The sequence below is a fragment of the Corvus hawaiiensis genome, chromosome 3 (genome assembly GCF_020740725.1).
Source record: "Corvus hawaiiensis isolate bCorHaw1 chromosome 3, bCorHaw1.pri.cur, whole genome shotgun sequence".
NCBI lineage: Eukaryota > Metazoa > Chordata > Aves > Passeriformes > Corvidae > Corvus > Corvus hawaiiensis.
In genome coordinates this window covers 81,542,890-81,549,605 of record NC_063215.1, presented here as the reverse complement: position 1 = coordinate 81,549,605, position 6,716 = coordinate 81,542,890, and positions in this window count along the sequence as shown.

Here is a 6,716-nt window from a genome sequence, read left to right as displayed (position 1 = left end):
CTTTGTTTCTGGTAGGAACAGGAGCTCAAAAATATATTCATGGCAAAGAAAATGAGTAATTGTTGATTTTTAGACAGTTCTAAGCACATGAACAGCAGAGCTCTGCTCAAGTGTATCTACTCTGGTACTTATTCAGTTATGGGCAGACCACGATGTCTGAGGTTGTATTTACTGGTTTTAACTGCTTGCTCAGTTGCACCATTCTGCGGTGTGCTGTGGGAAAACTGGTCTAGCCTTTGTGAGTACCTGTACAGATGAGACTTTGTCCCATAAACACAGTAAACTACTTTCAGCTTGGCATGCTGTACTTTTCTCTCTGCAACCTCTGTTCCAATCAGTGGTAAGGCAGGAATCCAACTTGGAGCACTGATCTCTTCCAGCTGTTGGCATTAATGCAACCTTCGTTTTGGAACCAAGAGGTAAATGTTTGAAGGCATTTTCTCAGTGACTTGTTAGCCAGCAGCATGCCTGGCTAACAACGTGCAGACACAGGGGCAGCTGATACAGATTTTCATAGCTGTGAAATCCCATACTGCTGATCAGTGATGCTTTGGTAAGGCAGCAAGCAGAAAGCAGTGAAACAAACCTGTGCTGCAGATTAGAAAGGGTGTCAGAAGAATCAGATTTACAAGAAGAGGAAGGTCCCATGTAGCTGTTGGAAGAGCTTGCCTCTTTTCTTATCTAGTTAAGATGAAACTCCCTGCCTCCCTCTGCAAACTCTTCCTTCCAGCACTATAAGCCAGAGTAGAGCTCCACTTCTAATCTGCATGAAAACTAAGACTATGGCCCAATTTGGGTCGTCCTGCTGGATTTGCAAAGTGTTTACAAAAGAGTTTCATGGAAGTGAAACTTCGGGAGCAATTGTTTAGCTTAGTGGGAAGGGAACGAGGAATATGGGATATGCACATGATATTTGGATTTGAGACTGAAATCTACACTGTTACCTTTGCTTTATCCTCTGTGAACTCTCATTTTCAGTAAGCGAAGGTCATGTAAAATGACTCTTTCCCAGCCCACATCCACACCCAGCCGACTTCAGCATTTCCTAATTAGGTTATATTCAATCTTTATAATGTGCTTGTAATAGATGTGGTACTGTAGCGTAATCTCAACTGATATTATTCACTTCCCAGGAATGTACAGCTGAAGCTGCTCTGCAGGCTCTGACTGAAAACAATGGGTGTGCAGCTGACAAATAGAAGTAGCTATTTTACATGCCCTGGTCTATTTGGATGCCATTGTTTAAGCAATGTCTGCTGAACAGGTATTCACATTAGAAAAACAAGCACCATTACAATTTTCTGATGTGGCAGCTATTTTTGAAACTCATTAAAGCTTGCTAGTGCTTTTCCCATGCAATGAAAAACTGGAATTGCCTGTTGTAATATTGGCTGGCAGTTACGAATGGTTTCAGCTCACATTTTATAATGAAGAAGTGAGCTCATGCTATATAATTGTGGGCTATCCCCAAGAATATTTTTATTCAGCGTTATTGTCAGACTAAATTAAAACCGCCGAAGAGGCCAATTTCTCAAGATGCCAGGTGTTCTCAGCTCCCACAGTAGTTAATGGAAGAGTACTCAGCAGTTTCAGAATTAGTCCCTAAATGCTGATAGTGATGCTCAAATTTTCATATTAAGCAAGATAATTTGCAGAGCTGTTGTTCTTTTACTCTTCTTTTTCTTTGTATTTATTGCTAAAAGTAATATTTATTCTATGCCATATCCATTTATTACATTTATGTGAGCTACTGCCATATCCTTTCAAATGATTTGTGGTTTACTTTTCCCCTTCTAAGCTTAAAAAAACCCTAATGTCATTTCACTGAAAATTAATTAGTGATGTATTTGAAGACACTGTTGATCATAGACAGTGGCACGTGTCTGGCACTAGATACTTGTTTGCATACCCTCTTGCCAAACAGTGGAATTTATGTCCTCATTTCCCTGAGGTGTTCTGCAAGTAAACGTGCTCTGAGCTTAGGGGACCAAGAGAAAGCAGATGAAAAAAGAAAGGAAAAGCCCTTTGAGGCAATATGTGAACTACCACCTTCTTTCACTGGCTGAATGACTACTTCACCCCATGCACTCCTCCAGGCATTGCTGGGCAGCCTGGGAAGACTGGGGGTGGGGGGCAGAAGATTAGTACCTGCACACACTTGTGCTTCCACTTGGCCATTCACAAAGCACTAGGAAAATGCAAACTAGGAAAGCCAAATCTTGTGCAGTGTTGCAATATCAAAAACAGTTTAAAGTCAAACATCCATCACTCACGTGTACAAGGTCAGGCAAAACCCTTGCTCAAACTGTAGGTCAATTAGTCCTTCTTTTGCCCCCTGGGTCCAAAGTGTTATCACCACAGAGAAAAATGAGTTAAAGCCAAGTAAGGTCCTCTGGAACTCAGAGGTCATGGAACAAGAGTTGAAAAAATGGGTTCCAAATATTATAAGTCTTTCAACACTGTTTTCTAGGTATTCTGTTAAATATCCCGCTGGGAGGCTTCTTTTTGTCAAACCAAACCACATTTCTTTGGACTCTCTTCTTTGAGTGATTTCAAATACATAAAGAATTTAGATGAAAAACAGATCTGTATTTTTTCATTGTTTAAAACATGGTAGTAAATGCTCACTTCTCAGAAGAGTGATAGTGATTTTATTTATAGAAATTCCCAAAGTGACAGTTACAGAAATAATCTGTGGCAAACAAGTTGCAGGAGACTTTTTCCCTCAGTCAGAGCATATCCTTGCTTTCCAATGCTGTGTAATAATCTCCATGAAAAGAAGCTTTATTATGTAGCCCTGATCATTGTTTTCACTTGGTAAGCAAACAGTGAGCATAAACTATAAAGTTGGGGAAGATAACAGCCTCCTAATAGGATTGGTATAAAGAAGATGGTTACACTGTTCTCTGGGGTCACTGAGAGAAGAAATTAGACTAATCTGCAGCCAAGAAAGCTGTAAGTGGTGTATCTGTTGGGAAAACAGAAAAAATACAGATAATGAAAAAATGAGACTATGGGGCTACCTCAGGAGGCTGTGCATTTTCCACCAGTGGATGATTTCAGGAACAGAGGATAAATGAAGATGTGTAGGAACATCCAGGGTATGTGGTTGACCAATTTGCCCACAGCGGCTCAGGGATCTGAGAGAGACTGTGAAAGGAGAGATTTACATACACTATGTAGCAGCCTGTTTTAGGGAACTCTAAATGGACTGCATCTCCCCTGGAAAAGAGCATGGCAATAAGTGCTCAGATCCTCCATCAGAGCACAATGTGGAGTAGCTGACACCAAAGTCCCTTCAGTTCTGACCCTACAGTTCTATAGTAGTCTATAGTATAGTCACTCTCTGAAGTAACTTACCAGAAATGTAGTGTGTTTGGATATGTGTGCATTGGTAATCCACATGAGTTACTAAAACAGAGCCAAATATTTAGACCATTTCTAGATAGTATTGCTAAATGCTATTTAGCAATAGTGTTTCAGAATGCAATCTTCAGGAACACTGGAAAATGGAGTTTTTGCAAAAAGTTTTAGTCACATTTTCTTGTTTCTGGAGGTAATATGAAGATTTTATATTAAATAATTTAACTTACTAGCTTCCAGAGCTTATGTTAATCATGTGTACTTTAGGGATCATAAAGCCTTTTAAACAGAAAATTTCAAAGCATAACAGACTGCTCAACAATCTTTACTAAACTCATGGTCTAGATCTAGCTGAAACAAGAGCAAAAGCACCACACACTTGAGTTGGTGGATAGAAATAAACCAAATATTATGACAAATAGACGTTTTCCTGATTCAGCAAAGCACTTAAACAGATACTTACATTCTCTAGATATCACAGGAACACAAAATATTCAAGTACGCCTGACATTTAGGAATCTTAAGACCATGCTTTAAACTCCAGTTTTAATTCCTAATGAGAGAGGTTTAAAATGACGAGAGAGGGCATAAATCTGTGGTCGAAAGAGACTTAACAACAGAGGATCCCATCACTCCTTCCTGGTGATCAATTCAAAATCTGCATGTTTTTAATAATGCTGATACTTTAGCTGTCAAGAAGTTGAAGAAATTGAGAATTGAAGTTTTCCTAGGAACCTTGGTTCTGCTTCTGGCCCCTATATATCTGTGCTTCAGGGTTTCCCAAACATTCTTAGCTGGGGAAGGGACTGGTGTTTCTTCTGCAGAGAAACTGAAACTTTGCTGTAAACTGTTACTGCCTCAAAATACAAATGGTATTGATGTGTACACGTATCACTTTCCTATTAATATGTCCTTTGCTCCTACCTAAGAGAACAAACCAGTACCATTATGGCCTATAATGGCACACTTGGGCGCAGTGCAGAGTAAAGGATGTGCTCCTTGTGCTGGGGGCTGCAGCCTGCCTTTGATGACCTTAGGATGGCTAACATGGAACTGGAAAAGGTAAGAGCAATGATACAAGACACCAGAAATGGCGCGGCTGTGTCTTCAGGCCAAATTGGCTTTTAGGGCTGGAGTAAAGCAGTGAAAACATGCATGAATCTCAGATGGGATAAAAACAAGGGGGAAAGAAGGAAAGAAGAATGAAGAGGAAAAGCTGGAACAGGTGCCACAGATCAGAGGTGCAAAAGGTCACAACATGAAAGGGCACAAGAGAGAAACTTGAGTAAAACCAACTGTGGCACAGCACAGTGGCCCACAGGTTTGAAAACCAGCTCTGAAGAGAAGAACCAAGAAATATTCAGAAGGGACAGGGATGTGTAACATGACTGGAACAAGCTTTTGAGTGAGCTACTGTCAAGTGTTGCCAGCCTGTTATTACAGAAAATAAATCCATGTGTCTGTTTCTTTTGTCCTCAGAAAGAGTTGTGTGGATTTTCTTCAGCTTCAGCACATGGCACCACACACATGCATGCCCACACACATGTCCTTTCTGAACTAAAAGGAAGTATGAGCAATGTCATCCATTCAGCATCCCTTTTAAAAAGTTTTAAACCACTTAAATTAGGTTCCTAAATAAGAAAGTAGTCTCAAGACAAGAGTTGGTAGATTAAAGGTAGCATGGAGTGCACTCACACAGGATAAATAATTGAATAATTGCAAAGTTGGAAATGTATCCAAAGAAGCCAGGAATTATTATAGAATTCTTTTTTCTTTTGCTTACACAAACTTTATAATAGCTGTTTTCTCTGACTGTCCTTTTGTATAAACTGGGAGCAGCCTCTGGGCTGCTCTCAAATTTACTTTGGCTTCTGCAATAGCACTTAAGAATTACTGGAACCGTGCAGTCTCTGGCCATGCCTCCAGTACTGTCAGAGGCCGGGGCACAGAGCCATCCCAATTCCCTGGGCAGCAGTGGGGCTGCTGCCTCCAACCACCTGCTTGGTCACTGCCTGCTCCCACCTGGGAGGCTGCGCACCAGGAGGGACTGTTTGCACGAAGCCCTTGCTCCTATGGAGCAAGCAACTTCATCCTTGACTATTAAATGACATATGGAGGGCTTGTGGGGTTTTTTTATCATTGTGATGTGTAAATCAAATGGTTAAAAAGATTTCCATAGAATTGAAAAGATTTCAACAATGAGAAACTGTGAAAAATGTGAAAGGGCGCTATTTTCTCCGTAAGTTTTATTTCAGATAGCAGGATTGGGCTACACACTGATGCCTTGAGAGGCCTCCTAGAAACAGAGACTAGACAAGAATAAGGGAATAAAGGTAGGTGTTTATTTGAAAGGCCTTCAAAGGTACCCCCTGGAGAGCCAGAGGCTATTCTCAAAATGGACCCCAAGATGGACGACAGGTCACAAGTTCTTCACACCTTTATAGGTTTGGTTCATTTGCATATCAGGGTTAATTCTCCAATTAAAGCTTCAGTTTAATGATGTAATTCCCCTCAGCTTGCCCCCCTTTAGGGGCTTTTAGGTTTATACTTTTTGGGCCTAGGACAGTCTGGGTGTCCTTGAAGAGCAGGCCTGGAGAGGCTTTGTCATGTCTACCTAGCAGGAGAGAGCAGAAATCAACAGGCTACAAGAAACTTCAGAGTTACACACTAGGCAGTACAGGATTTGAAAAATATAAAAGTTAAAACCTAAGGCATCAACACGGCATGATGCTTCCTGCCCAGAGACATCACCCTATATGTGTAAGGGCCCAGCAGTCTGCGGGCATGCTGAATATTACAGGCTCAACACCTTGAAATGAACATGTTCCCTGAATTTGGGTACTGTATTTACGAAAAAAGAAAATACAATTACCCTGTGATAAAGTGCTTTAGTGTCAGAATGCTCCAATGCAAAGAGAGCAAAGAGGAAAATTCTCTCACCCAGCTGTGGGTATATAAACATATTTTAAACTAAGTATACACATTTACATACAATGCATCCTCTGTTTACACTGATTTTAAAATGCCATATGTAATGAAAATTATGCAAATATTTAGAAAAATACCTTAGCCTGGGTAAGGTATATATCACACTTAATATTTCAATAAGGGCACATGCAGTGCTATTATGGCAGTGCCAAAAGTAACATTTTGAAAAATGATCCTTCGGTAAAACTGTCAGGCACAGAGTGTTGAGTCCAGGTATCTGCCAACAGAAACCTTTGGGAGGATGTCACTGCGAGAGCTGGAACAATACCGGGGTCTCTATCTGGATTAACCAGGGAACTTGTTAAAAATTTAACATCAGCGCAGTATTTATGGGCTTCCTAGTCAGTAATCCGCTGGACTGCCAA